This window comes from Arvicola amphibius, chromosome 4, assembly GCF_903992535.2.
Source record: "Arvicola amphibius chromosome 4, mArvAmp1.2, whole genome shotgun sequence".
In the NCBI taxonomy this organism is placed as follows: Eukaryota; Metazoa; Chordata; class Mammalia; order Rodentia; family Cricetidae; genus Arvicola; species Arvicola amphibius.
Window position 1 is genome coordinate 59,425,181 of NC_052050.1, and position 18,845 is coordinate 59,444,025.

At 45.7% G+C, this 18,845-nt stretch overlaps 1 protein-coding gene across 1 annotated transcript in view; it reads left to right on the forward strand.

Moving 5' to 3' along the window:
• The first annotated feature begins 2,445 nt into the window (after positions 1 to 2,445).
• The window catches only part of Epn2 (epsin 2), a 66,231-nt gene continuing 49,831 nt past the window's right edge, over positions 2,446 to 18,845 (forward strand). Inside the window, 1 exon segment of the mRNA XM_038328003.1 lies at positions 2,446 to 2,556. The gene's annotated coding sequence lies outside the window, so the exon portion shown is untranslated.

Here is an 18,845-nt window from a genome sequence, read left to right on the forward strand (position 1 = left end):
AGACTTTTTTGTCTTCTTAGCTCCGTTCTCCATAATGTTGTTGGGATTCGGGAAGTGACACCCCGAAGTGTGGCATTTGACAGGCCCAGTACTTTGAACTGAAGGACATTAGAAAGGTGTCATGGCAAGGTATCTTTCTGATCCTTTCCTAGCCTTCTTTCTCCTTCTTCCTGTCATCCTCCCGGGCAAGTCATAAAAACCAGAATTCTTCTCTCCTAAAGCCAGCCATAAATCCTAGACAAACCTCCTCTGAGGAGTTGACCAGAGAGAGAATGTCTCTGACCTAGCCTGTAGGTCATGAGACCTTGCATTCGGAAGAGGCTCTGCAGGTTATCTAGAAAGGCGTGTGAGCGAGAGGTTAAGAATCCGAACAGAGCCGGGTGGTGGTGGCGCACGCCTTAATCCCAGCACTCAGGAGGCAGAGGCAGGTGGATCTCTGTGAGTTCCAGGCCAACCTGGTCTACAGAGCAAGTTCCAGGAGAGGCTCCAAAGCAACACAGAGAAACCCTGTCTCGAAAAAAACAAAACAAAACAAAACAAAAAACAAAAACAAAAAATAAATCTGAACAGGCAAGCCTCTCTGGGCTTCCTTCTCAGGGCCACCCTCTTATATCTAATTATAGCTCTCCGTAGCTGCTCATTCTTCATCAAATGAAAACTTATAAAGCATACAGGCAGACAGTTCTTTGAGTCTTCACTGCTGAAGGGAGCTGGCCACATAAATGATCAAACAAGCTTTACCCCCCCCCCCCTGTTAACTAGTCTTTTGTTATATTAGGACAGTTTGCGGTTACCTTGTGATAGGGAGGGGAGGGATCACAAACACATCTTTCCCTACAGGATGGACCAGTTCAAAGTGGAACTAGTTCTCATGGTAACGCAGATACATAATACATGATTCATTTATCAATCAATCCAGGGAGACACATAGCAGTAGATTATGAGGAGGGGCTTCCTACATCCAGAGCTTTCTCAAATTGGACTTTCAAAAGAAGAGAAAAGTGACCATGTGAGCTTGCAAATATGTTGGGGTAGCCCCAGCTTTATTATATTTTGGGCAGAGTAAAGGACTCTAGATTCTCTGCCCCCCCCCCCCCCTTTTGAGACAGTTTCTCTGTGTATCCTCAGCTGACCTGGAACTTATTCTGTAGACCAGGCTGACCTCAAATTTAGGGATCATTCTGCCTCTGCCTCCCTCCCAAGTACTGGGATTAAAAGTATGTGCCACCACTGCCTGGTGATTCCCTGCTTTTGACATGTGAATTCTTTTTCTTTTTAATTTTCATGTGTAGTCTTTAATAGCGAAAGTGAATTTATTGATCAGAGGAGTACAAGGACCTGTGAACTGTCCTTCAGTGATTAAAGGCAGTATGAGATTTTTGGGCACAGACTGGCAACAGAAATAATGCCCTAGTTGGGCAGTGGTGGCACACACCCTTAATCCCAGTGTTGGAGGCCAGCCTGGTCTACAGAGCAAGTTCCAGGACAACTGGGGTTACACAGAGAAACCATGTCTCAAAAAGTAAAACAAAAAAGTAGTGCCCTCTGCCCTCCTTTTGAGGCCTGATTCATGTCCTAGACCCTGTCGTGAGGGCTCTCTTCTATCTTTGAGTTCTAGCCTCCAGTTCTGGCTCTTCTGAGAACCTCCCTCAGGGAAGGCAGGGCCCGGTTTGTCTCCTTGTGTGAGGGGCTCTGTTCTGCGGCCTTTCTTTGGGTGCAGCTCATAGCTTGGCAGGCAGCTTTCCTTACCAAGTGGAAGAAGTGCTTCACATGGCTTTGTTGGGTGCGTAAGAGCCGGACTGCAGGCCTGCAATTGGAGTTGCCAAATCGCAGGATTCTGGTGAGGCGCGGGCGACTCGGGCTGTAGATTTCACTTGTTTAGATTGTTCAGTTACTTGGGCCGCCTACTACAAGTTCTGTACTCAATATTTTTATTGAAATATAATGCACACACGGAAAAACACACAAATCTGAAGTATGCATAAGTGGATCCTCGTGAAGTGAACACATTTGCAGCTAAATTAATCAACCCTGTCAGGCGCCTGGCCTCCTTCCGGTCGTTGCTTCACACAGTATTTTTCACGAGAAAGTGGAAAGACTAATAGGTCGAGGTTCAGAGAAGGCTGGGGGGCGTGTTCTGGGCTTGCCTGACTAAAGTGGGGGGAGTGTGGATTGAGGGTTATAGTGGGTATGCCTTGGGGAATTGTTGAGGTTGGGGATGTGTAGGGTTCTGATTTAAGGCTGCATAAATTTGCTTGGGTTTGTGTGATAGCAGGAGCTATTTAGAGGAGGCTTTAGGGGCATATTGTGGGCGGGGCGGACAGGATCGAGGCGGGGCTTAGGGTCTAGGAAGGGCGGAGCCAGCGGATACGGGGCGGGGCTTCGGCGCTCGGAGGGGAGGGCTTGCGCGCGCGCGCTCGCCGCCGGCGCGCCCCCCTCTCGGCCGCCATGTTGGCTGGCGTGTGGGTGTCAAACGCTGCACGGGCTCGGGTAGCTCCCGCCTCTCCAGCGTTGCCGGCGGCTGCAGCCTTGCACTCGCGCGGGCTGGGAACGGAGGTGAGCCGAGACGCGCGGGACTTGGGGTGGGGGTAGCTCGGGAGCTAGGGTGGGGCGGGGGCGCGGACCTTCCTTCTCTCCAGTGCGTGGGACGCCCCTAGAGCACCGGCTTCCCCGTCGCTGGCCGGGGCGTGCACCGTGCGGGCCAGCCGGACCCCACCCGGCTGGACGGCTCGCCCAGGCTCCGCCCCACCTGAGCCCGCTCTGGGCTGGGAGGACGCCCGCCTCCCTCCCGGCTGGGGCGCCTGTCCTTGCCTCACACCTCAGCTCCGTAGCCTTCAGTTTGGAGCAACCCCGCCCCTCCCCGGAGTGTGCGCTTCCCTGGCTCTCCCCTCACCCCGGGTCGGAGCCGGCTGGCCTCCTTCAGGGGGTCTGGGGAGGGGTCCCCCTTACCCACGTCCTTCTCGCCTCGGGGAACTGGGTTCCCCTACCCGGCCCCCACTCCACAGCACAGCGGGGACGGGGGCGGCGGAGCCAGTCTCCAGCTGCCTTTTGTTCCGCGTGGGATGGTAGAGACCCGGCGGCCCTGTTGGGCGAATCGGGGTGGGCGAATCGCGCGTGGGGCCGGCCTCTTCCGGGAGACCCCCGTTCTCCGGTGTGCCGGCTCCCTTGGAGCGCGAGCCGAGCGCGTTGGGAGAGGCAGGCCATTCCAGGAGGAGTCCCGGCCAACAGGTTTTTTTGTTTGCAACCTGAAGTTGGCCCAATGGCTTTGCAGGGGAGCCGGCCGCCAGGGCTCCCTAGAAATCCCGGCCGGTTTCAGTCCGTTCCTCGGTCTCGGGCCTCAGTCCCTCCAGCGGCCTCTTCACTTCAGTACTGCCTTGGGATGCGTTTGAAGTCTTGTTTCAGAAAGGATGGGATTTAGCCATTCTTGTGATTTTGACAAGGAGAACTGAGGCCCAAAGATGCGTTAGTTTGCCCAAGGTCATCCAGTCAGAGGGTGTCAGTGTCACAGCTGGAAGCCCCATCTCCAGGGCACTCCACAGCACTTAAGGATTTCTTTAAAGGTGTGCTGAGGATTCCTCCAAATTGCTTGCCTGTTATTTTTAACATTGACACAAGAAAATGGGCAGGGAAAGGTGAAAAAGACACGTGAATCCTTCATTTGCACACCCCAGAAAATAACCTGTGAAAGAAGGGACCGAAATGATTGAATAAGGTGAATTTCTATGATCGACGTCCCCCTTACATTACGTAATTTAATGAAGACTTAGCGGAACTTTGCGGTCTTGTAACTCTAGATACAGCGATAGCGGTAGATACTGGCTCCAACACCGCAGTGATCGGCTGTGCGTTGGTAATTAAGCTTTCCATCTATATTCTTTGGTAATGAAGCTCTCATCTGTATTTAAATGAGCATGGGAGGGAACTGCAGTTTGCTTCTGAAGGGTGTTACTAATGACTGTGTTGGAAGCACCTGTAGGGCTCATCTTTGATTTTTAGGTATGTTTGCTTTGTTCTGTTTTTGTGACAGGGTCTAGTTCTGTCTGGTGGTCCAGTCTGGCCTTGAGTGCACAGTGCCCGCCTGCCTCTGTCTCCTGGGTGGAGGGATTAGAAGTGTGGGCCACGGCATTCAGGATGCTTTCGTGTTTTTAAGTTTGTTTTCCTAGTTTAAAGTTAGGCTAATTATCTGTGACTGTCTGACTGGGCTCTTGTTTTGTAAACATTAGTTGCAAAGTCTGTACTATGTGGGCTGCTGTATCAGGAGCAACTTTGTGGGTGTGTTTGTATTTCCGAACCCAGGATTGGGGGCTCTGTTGAGATTGCTCTTCCCTGAAGGGTGTGTGGTGCCAGACATCTGAGTTACAAAGAAATGTGAAACTTAAAAAAAAAAATTGTGTGTATGGGGGGAGGGTTGTGCACCTGTGCCTGTAGGTACCCCCGGAGTGCAGAAGAGGGTGTCTGATCCCCTGGAGCTGGAGTTACATTTGGTTGTCAGCTGCATCTATGGTGCTTTGAAAGAACTGTATGTGCTCTTAAACCGTTGAGCATTCTCTCCAGCCCATATATTGAAATTTTGAAGTGACTGTACCTGGCATGGTGTTTATAGTCTTGAAAAGCGGCCCATCCTTTATAGAAACCCTCTGTTGAAATATGGCTGTCTGTTATGTAATCTTTCATAATGAGGAGTGGATTTCCCAAGAGTGCAGATTCTGATAAGAGTCCTGTGAAAGTAGTTGAAAAGGTTTGGAGAAACTTTTAATGGCTTGTTTTTCTGGAAATGAGAGGAACTTCGTTTTTAATTTCATTAGTAGTGGTAATTTCAGTTTGCTGTGGACTAAAGCATGGGAAGAATGAACTTCATTCAATTGCACACTGATTGTAGAGCTTCCTTTCTTGTTGATAGGGTGTGATTGACTGGTTTGAGCCCCTAGTGACCCTGAGTGCTGAATTCAAAGGATTTTTTTCCCCCAGAGAGCCTCATTGTGTTATCTAGGTTGGCATGGAATTTGATTCTCCTGCCTCACCCTCTCCAGGACTGTAGTATCATGCATGGCCCTTGGTCTACTGGTATTTGTATTTAAGCAAACTTAATGTCAAGCTTTGGCCAGGTACCAGTGCCTGGGCCCTTCTTCCTCTACTTTCCCAGCCTCCCCACCACACACAGTCTGCTACTTTGGCCATTTTGAGACTGTGACATCTTTGAGGCCAGTGGTTGCCCTGTCTTTCTTTACTTTTCCAAGGCCCAGTTCAGCCTGTGACTTACAATAGTGTTCAGTAAAGGTCTGTAATAAGTAGTCCTTTGGCCAGGCCAGGACAAAGTCTTTGATTCTGTACCATAGGCGCCACTGTTTAACTTTGCTCTGGCATAAACCACTAGTGTTGGCCCAGCTGTATCGTGAAATTACTGTTCAGCTGGTTTCTTTTTTCTTTTCCTTTTTCTCCTGCAGTGTTGGAAATTGAATTTAAGGCCTCACACATGCTAGGCAAAGCAGTCTACCACAGAGTTATATTCCCAACCCTTCACCTGAAGTCAGGCGGTGGATATGTAGCATTGGCTGGCCTGGAATGCAATATATAGACCAGTTGGCTTGATACTGGGATTAAAGGCATTTGTCACCATGGCCAGCTAGCTTTCTTAGTTAAAAAAGAGATTTATATCATTGTTTATTATTTTATACTTATGTGTGTTTCTATGTGCATATGGGTGCAGTGCCTCTCAGAGACTAGAGGGGGTGTGGGGATACTCAGGACCTGGAGTTGGGGGCAGCTATGAGCTTCTGACATGGGTACTGATCTTGGATTCTCAGAAGAACAGCACATGCTCTTAATTTAGTCATCTCTTCAACCCCAAGATTTATTTTCTTCCCTTTTTTGGGGGGGAGTGGGCTTGGTCTCTCTGTAGCCCCTACAGTCCTGTAGATCAGGATTGCTCAAACCACAGATCCACCTGCTTCTGCCTCCCAAGTACTGAGATTAAAGATGTGTGTCCCATGCCTGGCCTAGAATTTTCTTTCTTATTTGTTTATAGTGCCTAAAAATCAAAACTTAGAAAAACAAGTATAATTAAAAACCAAAATCCGCGGTTAGGTGTGTGTTATTCAGCACTTTATCTAGAGGTGTTGTTTATAATACCTGTTCTCAGTTGATGATTAAGAAACGTTCAGGTCCTAAATCTTGGAAGCTCAGCTGGCATTGGTGGCATATACCTTTATCCCAGCATTGGGAAGGCAGAAGCAGGTGGATCTCTATGAGTTGGAGGGCAGCCTGGTCTACAGAGTGAGTTCCAGGACAGTCATGACTGTTACACAGAGAAACCCTGTCTCAAAAAAACCAAAAGAAAAAAAAAAAAAAAAAAAAAACCCCAAAAACCTAACAACTTGAAGCTCTTTCCAGCAGCCTTTAAAACAGAACCACTTTCATCAGAGTGCAGGACTGGGATTAACAGCCCTGTGTCAGTGGAAACACTGAGATCTACTAGGTTAAGCTCAGGACTCAGGTAGCTGGTATCCATGCTAGTATGTGAGTCCCAGTCCTGGGTTCCCTTTACTCTAGCTACTCTAGTAAATACAAAAGTCCCATAGAGGAGGAATTCCTTGAAAGGCTGGGAATTGTGGATGAGTTTAAGTTCCTGGCTTTCCTTCTCCCAACCTTAGGATCTGTGGAAGTACTGTGATTTGAATGTCAGTATTTAAATGGGCTATATATCTTTATATGGTAGATGTTTATTTAGTTTTTTATTTTATTTTATTTTTTTTAAAGCATGCTTCTTCGAGCCAGGTCTGTTCTCTAGAGTGCACTGGATTCTTCTGGTGACTCTCCCAGCACTGTTGGGTCCTGGGTTCAGAAAAGAAAGGCCTTTTCCTGGTTCCTCTCCCTATGAGCCTAGCCCAGGCAGTGTGCATTTAAGGGTGTTCTAGAGAGAGAACTGGTAACTCAAGCTCTCTCTCTGTTCAGAGCAGTGCAAGGAGTTAGTTGGTCCTTAGGGACTCTGGCTTTTGGTCATGTAACTCAGCTGACAAATGGAATTGGGAGAAACAAGCTCTTCCTGAGGGATGACTGGCCATCTAGGGCTAATGCATGATGTGAATTTAAAAGCATTTATAATTAATCACTTCTGAATGCAGACTGCATCCTTCCTCTGCTCTCACCCTTCTTTGGTAATGTCATTGTCACATTGCTCTCATAGTGCCTCAGAGAACCTAATGGCATAGTTTGGCTGCCACAGCCTCGTTGCAGATTGCTTTGGAGTTGGGCATGGGGTCTAGTGGGCCTCCTGGCTGGGTGGGGTGGGACCCATCCAGGCCAGTCCATCATTGAGCTTTGATTTGCTCTACCTCTAAAATGAGACCAACAAGGACTACTTCATGGAAAAGACACTCATCAACTCTCTAATTTGCTGTGCATCAGGATTCCCTAGAGGATTGGTTTCAGCTGGTTGCCAGGCTCCACCCCAGAGTTTCCAATTTAGTAGATAAAGCCTGACAACATTTTTTGTTGTTGTTTTTTCCCCCTCTTTTTGATAGGGTCTTGTTTAGCCTAGGGTGGTTTAAATTGGCTGTGTAATTAAAAATTATTTTGAATTTATTACTCCTCCTCTCTAAATGCTGGAATTATAGGTGTGTGCCACCATGCTCCATTTCATGTGGTGCTAGGAATGGAACCCAGCAGGGCTTTGAGTATGCTAGATGAAACACTATTATCACTGAACTGCATTATACACAGCCTTGAGAAATGTACATTCAAGTTTTTTTTAAGTAAGTTTTATTATTAATTTTTGAGACAGGGTCTCACCATGTAGTCATGACTGGCTTGGAACTAGGCTGGCCTCTGACTCAGATCCACCTGCCTCTGCCTTCTGAGTGGGTTACCATGCTCAGCTATTATTATTTTCTTAAAAGCAAGTATGTTTGTGTAATTATAAGTATAATATACATTTTATTGTTTTGTGTCTTGTGTTTGTGTGTGTGCTATGTAGGTGACCACAGTAGCCAGAAGAGGGCATTGAATCCCATGGAGGTGGAGTTATAGGTGGTTATGTATAGCAGTATAGTATTTGTATTTTAATGAATCTTGCCTGAAGACCAGAGGCAAAGCTAAAGCCAGTAGAGGTCAGGTAATGGTGACACACACTTTTAATCCCAGGATTTGAGAGACAGGCAGATGGATCTCTGTGAGTTCAAGGACACCCTGGGCTATACTGATCAGTGCAGAAACAAATCCAGGTGGTAGTAGCCTATACCTTTAATCCCAGCATTAGGGAGTCACACAACTTTAATCCCAGCACTAGGGAGTCATACAACTTTAATCCCAGCACTAGATGGAATATAAATGGGAGGAGAGAGAGGCTGTCTGTTTAGTTTACAGTCACCTAGTCTTGATAGAGGTAAGACTTCTCTAGAGACTTGGCTGCTTTGCTTTTCTGGTTGAACCCCAATTCCTGTCTCTGGGTTTTATTATTTGTGCTACAGTTATGAGCTATCAACCGTGGGATCCAAACTCTCAGATCTTTGGGAGAGCATCAGGTGGTACTCTTACCTGCTAAGCCGTCTCTGCAGTCCCTATCTATTGTGCGTCTGTCTGTCTGTGTGCATACACAGTGGGGTGTGTGTGTGTGTGTGTGTGTGTATGTATGTATGTATGTATGTATGTATGTATGTAGATCAGAGGACAACTTGTGGGAGTCAGTTTTCTTCTACCATGTGGGATCCAGGGCTACAACTCAGGTTGTCAGGCTTGGTGGCCAGTGGTTTTACCTCCTGAGTCAGCTGAGAGAATGTGCATTTTTAACCAGTATGCTGCTAATGCTGTCAGTATGGGAACTAGTCTTTGGAATCCTGGCCTGAGGATGGAGAGAGAAGGCCTGTGAGGTGTCTAGCACCAATTGTCATGCAGAAGAAATGCAAAATGTTTCTAAATATTGCTATGAAGATGGCGGCGTGGTATTTGGAAAGGAATTTGGGTTCTTTGAGCACTGTTCTTGTTTTTTTTTCCTGGTCATGATTTAGACTATGGTCACAGGCATTTTCCATATGTGAGTTAGTTGGATCATTTTCTTTAAAAAGACCGTTATGTGAGACGGCAGTGACCTTCAGGATGGCAGTAAATTCTAGATCCTGTTGGAAAAGCAGGTTTATCATCCCTACATGGCTGGCATGGTGCTGTTTAGGCCTTACAGGGGTTGTTGGTCTTCTGGGCAGAACCCCTTAGGGTCATTAGCCATCAATGAAAGTCACTTATCCATTCAGATTGGTGTTTAGAGTTTGAGAGAAAGTTTTTTCTTCTTACCACCATTTCTCTTGCTTTTGGAAAAAAAAAAAAACCTAAGACCCAGAAGGGTGTGGCAGCCTGTACCAGGCTTCTCAGTGAGTGGTATTTTTTTGTTGTGTATGTGCAGTGTGTGTTGTCTATGATATGTTTTGAGGGGTGCTGTAGTGAATGCATGTGGTGTCTGTTGGGAGTAATATAGAGACATTTTCAGGTGTCTGTTGCGCTACACCTTGTCTTGGGAAGGGATCTTTTAACTGAACAGGCAATTTGTCATTTTGGCTGGGCTGGCTGGCCTGTGAATTCTTGGAATCTTCCTTTCTTCTCCCACCAATGCTGGGTTACAGGCATGTGCTATTTTTTTCCCCTTGGTTTTTCAAGGCAGGGCTTTTTTGTAGTTTTGGATCCTGGAACTAGCTCTTGTAGACTAGGCTGGCCTTGAACTCACAGAAATCCACCTGCCTCTGCCTCCCAAGTGCTGGGATTAAAGGTGTGCGCCACCACCACCTGACATGCTCAGTTTTTATATGGGATTTAGGTTTTCATGCTCATAGAGCATGCATGCTTATCCACTGAGCCACCTCTCCAGCTGATATTTTACAGCACTTGTATAAAACTCTTTGCCTCACCCTGAGTTGTGCTGTGTGTTTCTGTGACCTTGCTATTCCCTCACAACAGTCCTAAGAGTGGCATTTCACTGATTTTGTGCCCTCAGTTTGGGAGAGTGAGCTTGGCAGTGTGCTTGAATTCAGTCTGACACTAGTGTGGTTTTGAAATTTTATGAAGTCATTTCTCTAACAGTAGCTTATCTCCCCACAGCACTCAGGAAAACTGTACCACCCTCTTGATAGCAGCCAAGGGGGCGGAGGGACGAACATTTGAAAGACAGTTTGTGTCAGTAGGCAGGGTATTTGAAGTCTGGGGTCAGATTGATGGGTGAAAATGAAGTATTTTTTGCTGACACACTTAGTCTGACCAAGTGGGCAAAGTAAACATTTGTGAGAAAGAAGTCAACAGTGTGTAAACTGTGATTTTTATTTTTGTCAGGAGGCTAAGAAAATAGAATAAGGGCCTGGAACGATATCTCAGTGGTTACCAGAGGGCCCAGGTTCAATTCCCAGCACCCACATGGCAGCTCACAACTGTCTGTAACTCCTTTTCTAGGGGAATCTGACATCCTCACATATACATTCTCTTACATGCAGGCAAAACACCAATGCACTTAAAATAAAAATAAATATTAAAAAAAGAATCTAAACCAGGTGGTGGTGGTCTTTAATTGCATGCTTTTAATCCCAGCACTTGGGAGGCAGAGGCAGGCGAATCTCTGTCAGTAGAAGTCCAGCCTGGTCTACAGAGCAAGTTCCAGAAAAGCTAGGGCTGTTACACAGAGAAACCCTCCCTGTCTTGCAAAACAAAACAAGTAAAATAAAAAAATAGAGAAGAATCAGAGAGGGCTGGAGAAATGGTTCAGAGGTTAAGATCACTGTCTGCTCTTCCAGAGGTCCCAAGTTCAATTCCCAGCAACCACATGGTGGCTCACAACCACCTATAATGAGATATGGTGCCCTCTTCTGACCTTCAGGCATACATGCAGGCAGAACACTATACATAATAAATAAATAAATCTTTAAAAAAATAGAAGAATCAGAGAGAAGGTAGGGTTGAGCTGCTGGGCTTTGGAGAACAAGGAACATTATAAAGCAAACGGGAAGGCATTGCACATTGGGGCAACAGGGTTGGATTCCTGAGGTGGGCTTAGGTGTGGTGCCCTGTGTATTCATCTTTGTTGTGTGCTCTGTTGCATCTGTGTTGCTGGGGAGGGCACTTTGTGACTGAAGAGTTTGGATTTGATGTCCCAGGAGCTCTTATTCCTGGTACACCTACAAGTCATGAAGTCTGGAAAGGTATTTTTTGTTTTTAATGTATCTGATGGGACTTTTTCCCAGGCCAATCAGGGAGGGACCAATGATTTTTACAAGTGCTCAGACAATTCTAATTGTGTGGATAGAGTGTATCAGGCCCTGGAAGATTCCAGGAAATGGGAGTTGGAGAGAAGAGCAAGCCTAGGTTAAAGGAGGTGTGAGTAGCAAGCCCTGAACTCTTAGTCACTGGGAGTGGGCTACAGAGAAATGGTGGGGCAGATGGGGAAAGAAGTGGGTAGTTTAGCAAAGGGTAAAGAAAGTAAGTGCTGGTGAAGGGAGAGGCTGTGATCTGTTGGGTAATCCTTTCCACCTGAGCCCCAGGCAAGGAGCAAGTAGAGCTGGTTCTTATCTCTCCATCAAGGGTTCCTTCTCATACTCCAGATTGTCTTAATGATTTCAGCAGGCAGCATTTGCAAAATTTATTTATTTTGTATTAGGGATGTTTTGCCTGCTTCTATATTATATACCTTGTGCTTGCCTGGTGCTGTTGGAGGCCAGAAGAGGGCGTCAGATCCCTGGAGCTGTCATCTGGGTGGTGGGAATTGAACCTGGGTACCCTGGAAGGACAACCAGTTCTCTTAACCACTGAACCACCTCTCCAGGCCCAATATTTGCATTTTTCTAAAGTAAAGTCTTATTATATATAGTTTAGATTGGCCTAAAACTTGAGAACTTGTGATCCTCTTGCCTCAGCCTTGAAAGTGCAGGGATTAAAGGTGTGTTTATCATGCTCAGCAAATCATATGTATTTTTTAAAATTTGTGTGCATTGGTGTGTTTACCTGCATATATGTCTGTATGAGAGTGCCAAGTACCCTAGAACTGGAGTTACAGACAATTGTGAGCTGCCGTGTGGGTGCTGGGAACTGAACCCAAGTTCTCTGGAAGAGTGGCCAGTGCTATCTCTCCAGCCATCAAATCATATATTTTTAAAAGTAAGTTTGTTCAAGACAGTAGTACTAAAGAGTTTATAGCTTTGATATTTAATGTTACTAGTCACAAATAACAGGTGAGGTTTTTACCTAATGTATTTAATGCATATCATATCTTATGGTGTTTGGACAAAAAGATAGTTCAATTTTTGCCCTATTTGATACCTATTACACACATGTACTATGCTTCCTGGTCTGGGATTCATACATGAGTGGATAAAATTTAAGTTCCTGCCTGCATGTCTTTGGGTTTGTAGCTATTGGCTCTTGATAGAGTGGGAAATAATGTCAGCCCTGGGTATGTCAGCAGGTAGGTAGAAAAGTATAAAGTGTTGTTAGACATTGGTGGAATCCAGGGTCGGAGAAAGCATCACAGGAAACAAGCCATCTGGAAGTTGAATCTTTAAAGTATGGAGTTAATGGGGATAGAGGAAAGGAGCAGAGCCAATGGTGCTGTGTTGTGCAAGGGCTGGAGAGGAAAAGGAAGACCTAGGCAGGCCTGGCAGAAACTGGATAAGATTGGACTGGTGTGGTTTTCAGTCTTCTGGTGTTGTGAGTGGTCAGTGCTGTAGGTCTTCCAGCCCTTCCTTACCTGAACAGCTCTTTCTGCCTAAAGCAACAGAACTTACTTGAAATGGGTTGCTGTGTTAAGATCAGCCAAAGTGCCATCTTGCTACAGGTGCTGGGCACCTGGCAACAGGGCTCAAGGGTCTGAGGCTTCTCCTAGAACACTTGACAGGGGCACTCTGTTTAGTAGCAGTGAGAAGGGTGGGGCTGAAAGAGTTCTTGTCCTACCCTGTTTTCCAGGGCAGTTTCTCAGGGCCGAAATGATAGTTTCTCATGTGTAGGTGCTGTCGTGACATGAACAGTCCTTTGGAACCAGAATGCCCACACTTAGAACAGTTGTGTTTTCTAGAAATCCCTGGAGAATTTTATGGCTATGTGGTGAAGATAAGGAACTTTCTGGTAAGCTTGAGACAAGTGTCCCCCAGAGACCCTGTCCCTGACTGGGTACAGGGTATCAGGGATATGAGATGATCCTGGCCTGAAGTTCTTGGTATGGACAAGAGGAAAGCTGTTGGGGAGGATTGAACCGCAGGGTGATCTGGCATGGTTTTATGTGTGGTGTTTCTTTTGGGTGCTGCCTCAGTTTGCTGCTTGTCCTGGGGGTTCAGGCCACAGTGTTGGTCCTGATGTGGATTGAGGAAGCCACTTTTACCTTTACTGGCTTTTAGACCTTCAGTATTTCTTTGCTCATGGCTCTATCTCAACTAGCCGTGATTGTTCTGAGCATCTCACAGCATCAGTGTGACGTTGCCTCACCTGCCTCCCACCTCCACTCAAGGACCTTTGACCCACTGGGTGCTTCAGTGTCTTCCCTATCTAGAGTTAGGGGAGAATGATGCCTCTTTGCACTGTAATCTAGCATGTTCACAGGTTCTTGGACTAGGCTGTGGATATATTTGGGAATGGCCTTTGGGAGGCCGTTAGTTGTCCACTATGTTGCCAACATCAAAATCAGGTCCTGTGCAGCTTTCCACACTTGCAGCTTCATGGACAAATCAGAACACTTAGCAGTTGGAGGCTGCACTGTTGCTTGGCAACAATGGGTCAGAGCCAGTGTGGGCGCCATCTCTAGTTGGGGCTTGTGAGTGCCAGTTCTCTATAGGCCCCAGCTCTCCCATGGTGCCCACTCATTTTCTTTCTCTGCTTGTTCTCCCACTCTGGGAACACAAGGACTTTCCAGGTCTAGTTTTGACAGTGTTCTCTGGGGTGGCGGAGCTTGTCATCATCTCCTTGTTTTAGCTCATTTAGCACTTTACCTCATTTCCTGTCCCTAGACTCTTGTCCCAAAGTCCCTCCTTCTGTTTCTACCTGGCACCCATTGTTCCACGTCCTCCTGACCCAAAGCCCTGTGTTCTGTACTATATCTGATGCTATTTTAGGTGATATTGTTTGTGCTGTGACTCTTTGTTTCCCATCCCCCCCCCCCTTTTTGGCACCTAACTGTAGTCTGTAGTATATTCTGGTACCTTTCTCTGGGTTTCATTCTTAGAGTTCATGAAAAGTGAGTCCTTATAAGGTACTTCTGGGGCCATTTCCATCAAAAGTCAAAAAATACACAAGCCTGTGGTCAGACACCTTGGTGCCAAGTACTCTTCTAGATACAGGGAATGTGACAGGAAACTGGTAGACTGCCTTCCTTGTAAAGACTAGCTCTAAAGAGGAAGGAAGAGAACCAAGAGAATGGGCAATAACAGTATCAGGGTGCTCCTGCTTGTGGGGGTGGAGTCTGCTTCCTTTAGTCTCCAGGCTGGAGGTCTCATCTGCTTACATTGTTTTTGAAGGGCTGTTTCTGGAGCTCTTGTTAAAAGCATTTCCGGCAAAGATCCCCTTGTGTCCAGACATTGCCTGAACCTAGTTGATAACTGAAATTTCAGCAGGCCTCTAGAGGGTTTAAGCTAGCTACTTCCTTGTACTCCTGCTTGGCAGTGTGAACTGGGACCCTGATTTTCTTCTGAAGGGCCTGCTATAGAGGGACATGCGTTAAGTAACTCTAAACTCCTGGCTCAGGGTGGGGACATTTGGCAAGAGCCCTTGGCATTTGACAGCTAAGGACACTTGATGCTTTTATCTATTTAGAATATAATCCAGAAACTTCATTACAAATTTGGCTTCATTATGGAGGATTCCGTTAAATGAAAACAGTATAATTTAGTGAAACTCATCAGCTTCAACATTTTAAATCTAGATTTCTCCAGTGGATTATTCTAAAGCAAACCCCAAACTTTATTGATAATGGCTTAGATTTATATTTTTAATGGATTTGGACTTTCCACAAAAAGGTGAAGACTGACCATGGTCCTTTTTATTTGAGACAGGTCTTATTCTGTAACCCAGGCTTGCCTGTGAATCAGTGATTCTCCAAACTCTCAGCTTGGACTGGGTTTATAAGTGTGAACAACCATACCCAGCTTCCATTATGGGCCCATTTAATTCTTATCCCTCTCCCAGGGTGTCCTGTGTAGCCCCGGCTGTCCTGGAACTTGTTCTGTAGACCAGGCTGATCTTGAACTCAGAGATTCACCTACCTTGGCCTCCTGAGTGCTGTGCCACCAATGCTGGGCTGCGAATTCTTATTTATCCATTTATTTTGTTTTGTTTTGTTTCTCTATGTAGTCCTGGCTGTCTTATAACTCAATATGTATATATCAGATTGGCCTCGAATTCATAGAGATTCACCTTTTTTGGTGTCCATAGTCCTGAGATTAAAGGCATATGCTCATGGCCAGCTCTATTTTTTATTATTATTATTATTATTATTATTATTATTATTATTATTATTATTAATTTATTTTTGTTTTTCGAGACAGGGTTTCCCTGTAGTTTCTAGAGCCTGTCCTGGAACTAGCTCTTGTAGATCAGGCTGGCCTCGAACTCAGAGATCCGCCTGCCTCTGCCTCCTGAGTGCTGGGATTAAAGGTATGTGCCACCACCGCCCGGCTTCTATTTATTATTACTGTTATAGATTTTATTTTATTTTATTGTGTGTATGGATATTTTGCTTGAATATGTGTCTGTGCATCACAGTGCCCCTGGAAGCCAGAAAAGGGTGTCTTTAGTCCCAGACAGTTGTGAGCTAGCTGAACCTGGGTCCTCTGGAAGAAAATCTAGTGCTCCTAGCCACTAAGCCATTACTCTAGCCACTTTTTTTTTTTTTTTAATTTAATTTTGAGACAGGGTCTTACTATGGTAGCTCTGGCTGGCCCAGAACTCAAAGAAATTCATTGACTTGCTTCTGCGTCTTGGTGGCAAATGGCTTTAATTGCAGCACCCAGGAATCAGACGTAGGCAGATCTGAGAGTTCAGGGCTAGCCTAGTGTACATAGTGAGTCCAGGTCTAGAGAGCCTAGGCTCTGTAGAGAGACCCTATCTCAAAATAACTATAAGTAAATAAAACAAGATTTTAGTAAGTTATATGCCACCATGCCTATCTAATGCTGCACTGTCTGTCTGTTTGTTTGTTTGTTTATTTATTTTTTGAGACAGGGTTTCTTTGTGTAGCTCTGGCATTGCTGGTGCTTACTTCTTAGACCAGGCTGACCTCAAACTCAGAGATCCTTGCTATGATGAAAGGCGTATGCCACCATACCTGGTTCTAATGCAGATTTTTTATATGTTCCATGTTCAAAGCTGACTTTTCCAGTTGTGAAATAATGACTATACAAAAATACTGATTTGGGTTGAATTTTGTTATCACTTCTATGAAGGCAAAACGTTAATAAGAGTTGCTATTTTAATTTTGTTACTAATTGTTACTAAATTCATAAAATTTATAAAATTTACCATTATAACCATGTTAGACTCAGGGTAGAGGCTTGCCTACGTAATCACTGATCTGTTTTTTTAACTCTGGTTTGCCTGATTCAGACATTCCCTGTGCCTAGCATCTTTTATCATGTGGCTTTCTGGTTGGCTTCTTTTCAGGTTTTTTTCATGTTGTAGCATGGATCAGCACTTTATTCCTTATTATTATTGAGTAATCTATGGGTAGATGACAGCTTGTTTACCTTCATTTGAGGTTTTAATTTTGGCTATTGTAAATAGTTGCTATTTTAATTTAACTACGTGTGCTTAATTTGAAATGTGGTGATAGGATACATGGATCAAGAAGAAAGTGTTACTTGAGAGGGTAGGGGAGTGGTTTGTTTCTGTTTGTTTTTAACACACACATTTTGAAGGAACTTATGTCTGAAGGCAGTATTCATAATAAAATGCATGGCAGTGCATGAGGGGTTCAGGCCTCTCTGGGCTGTTCTTTGTTAGCTAGGAACTGCTGAGGATACTGCTCCTCTGTGGAAAGCCTCCCCTTTTTGGCTCAAGCCACAGCTGTGGGGTTAGGATGAGTACAGGACCTTCTCAGTCTTGGGGTAGAGGACATGCTCAGTAGTCTGAGACTTTGCTTTGCTCTTGCGTTTTTGGGGGACAGGCTTGTGTTTTCATTAGACCCCATGATGGAAAGGTTTGCATTCTTAGGTACCAAGGCGGTGTAATCACAAAGATTTGAATTCAGGCCGGGGGGGTGGTAGCGCATGCCTTTAATCCCAGCACTCAGGAGGGTAGAGGCAGGCGGATTACTGTGAGTTTGGGCCAGCCTGGTCTACAAGAGCTCCAGGACAGGTTCCACAGCTATAGAAAACAATGTCTCGAAAAAACAAAAACAAAGACATAAATTCAGATCACCAGCATCTAGGGGAAAGGCTGGGTGTGGCAACAGGTGCCTATAACCTGGCACTGGGTACATAGACACAGGTGGATCCTGGGGGCTCCCCAGCCAGCCGATCTAGCTCAAAACAGTGAGTTCTGGGTTCACTGAGAGACCATTTCAAAAAAACAAAAAAAGGTGATAAGACACCTGACATCAACCTTTGGACTCCACCCATACCTGACATTCTCAACTGTGATTACTATTAACTGAGTTCCTGGCTTATTCGTCAGTCTGTTTATTACCACCACCCTCCCACTCTCCTACCCTTGGGGTCCTGGTGGCTCACTGTCTGTGAGGAGACCTGTATTGCTTTCCTTTTTTCTAAGAGAGCTGATGAATGCTCCATCACTCCCTTGTTGTGGGGTTAGCAAGCCCTGAGAGGCTTGGGGCAGACAGGAGAAAGTCTTTGTGAGACACAGAGGACTTGGCAGCCACCTTGAAGTATTGTGGTAGGAGGAGTGAGCAGCAGTTTGGGGTACTGTGGTGCTGTTGGTAGCTGTGGGTGTAGAGGAAGAGCAGCAGGGTGGGAAGAGTGAGGCAGGATTGCAGAAGCAAACCATTGGCATTGGTGCAAGCTTGTTGGAGGCTTCCAGAATGTGGTACACTGGCTCTTTGGGCAAGGTTACTGAATAGTCACTGGGCCTCATTTTTTCTGTCTCCATGGTATAAAGGAAAGGGTTACTTGCCACATACTACCTAGTGCATCCAGAGACTTTCCAATCCCAAGTAAGAGCAACATTGGATCAGAAATATCTCTGGGTATGTGCTCTCCCTTTGGTAGGTGGGATTGGCTTGATGACAGAGGTTGATCCTTTTTACTCAGTCTATTACATTTTTTTTTTTTTTTAAAACAGGAGTCCCCAGAAGAAAACAGGCCTGTTGCTTACGAAATGTGTTTGCCTGAGGCCAACTGGTGCAAGCAGGGAGCCGGAGCAGGCTCTGGGCCAACCAGGCCTCTCCATGACATTCTGTGCTGTGCCTAGTCATTTCCTTCTGGGGACCTTGGCACTCATTCTGCATGTGGATAGATCAGAGTTGTGTGAATTCCTGTGAATAGTCTTTGTGGTGGAAAAATCCTGGATTTATCTAATGCAGTGGTTCTAGATCACCGGGCTAGTCACAGAGCCACCCCAGTGTAGAGATGCTGATCTTCTCCAAGACTGACCACAAGGAAGGTGGCAGGCACCTGTAGATCATATGTCCAGCAAAAAGTACATTTGGAAGTCACATTGACTATTTAAAAAACTCTTTTGTTAGACATACAAAAGCTATAATAAAAGATTTATAGACGTTTATTTAGAAAAAAAAAAAACCCAATCAGTTTAGAGCTCAAAGAGGGGAAATAAATATCCCCCTTAGCTGGAAAGCTCGCTCAGTCTGTTGTAGTGAGAAGCCGCGGGGCTGCGTCCGGCCACCCAGCCACCGGCTAGCTTTACACCCGAAATAATTACACGGAAAC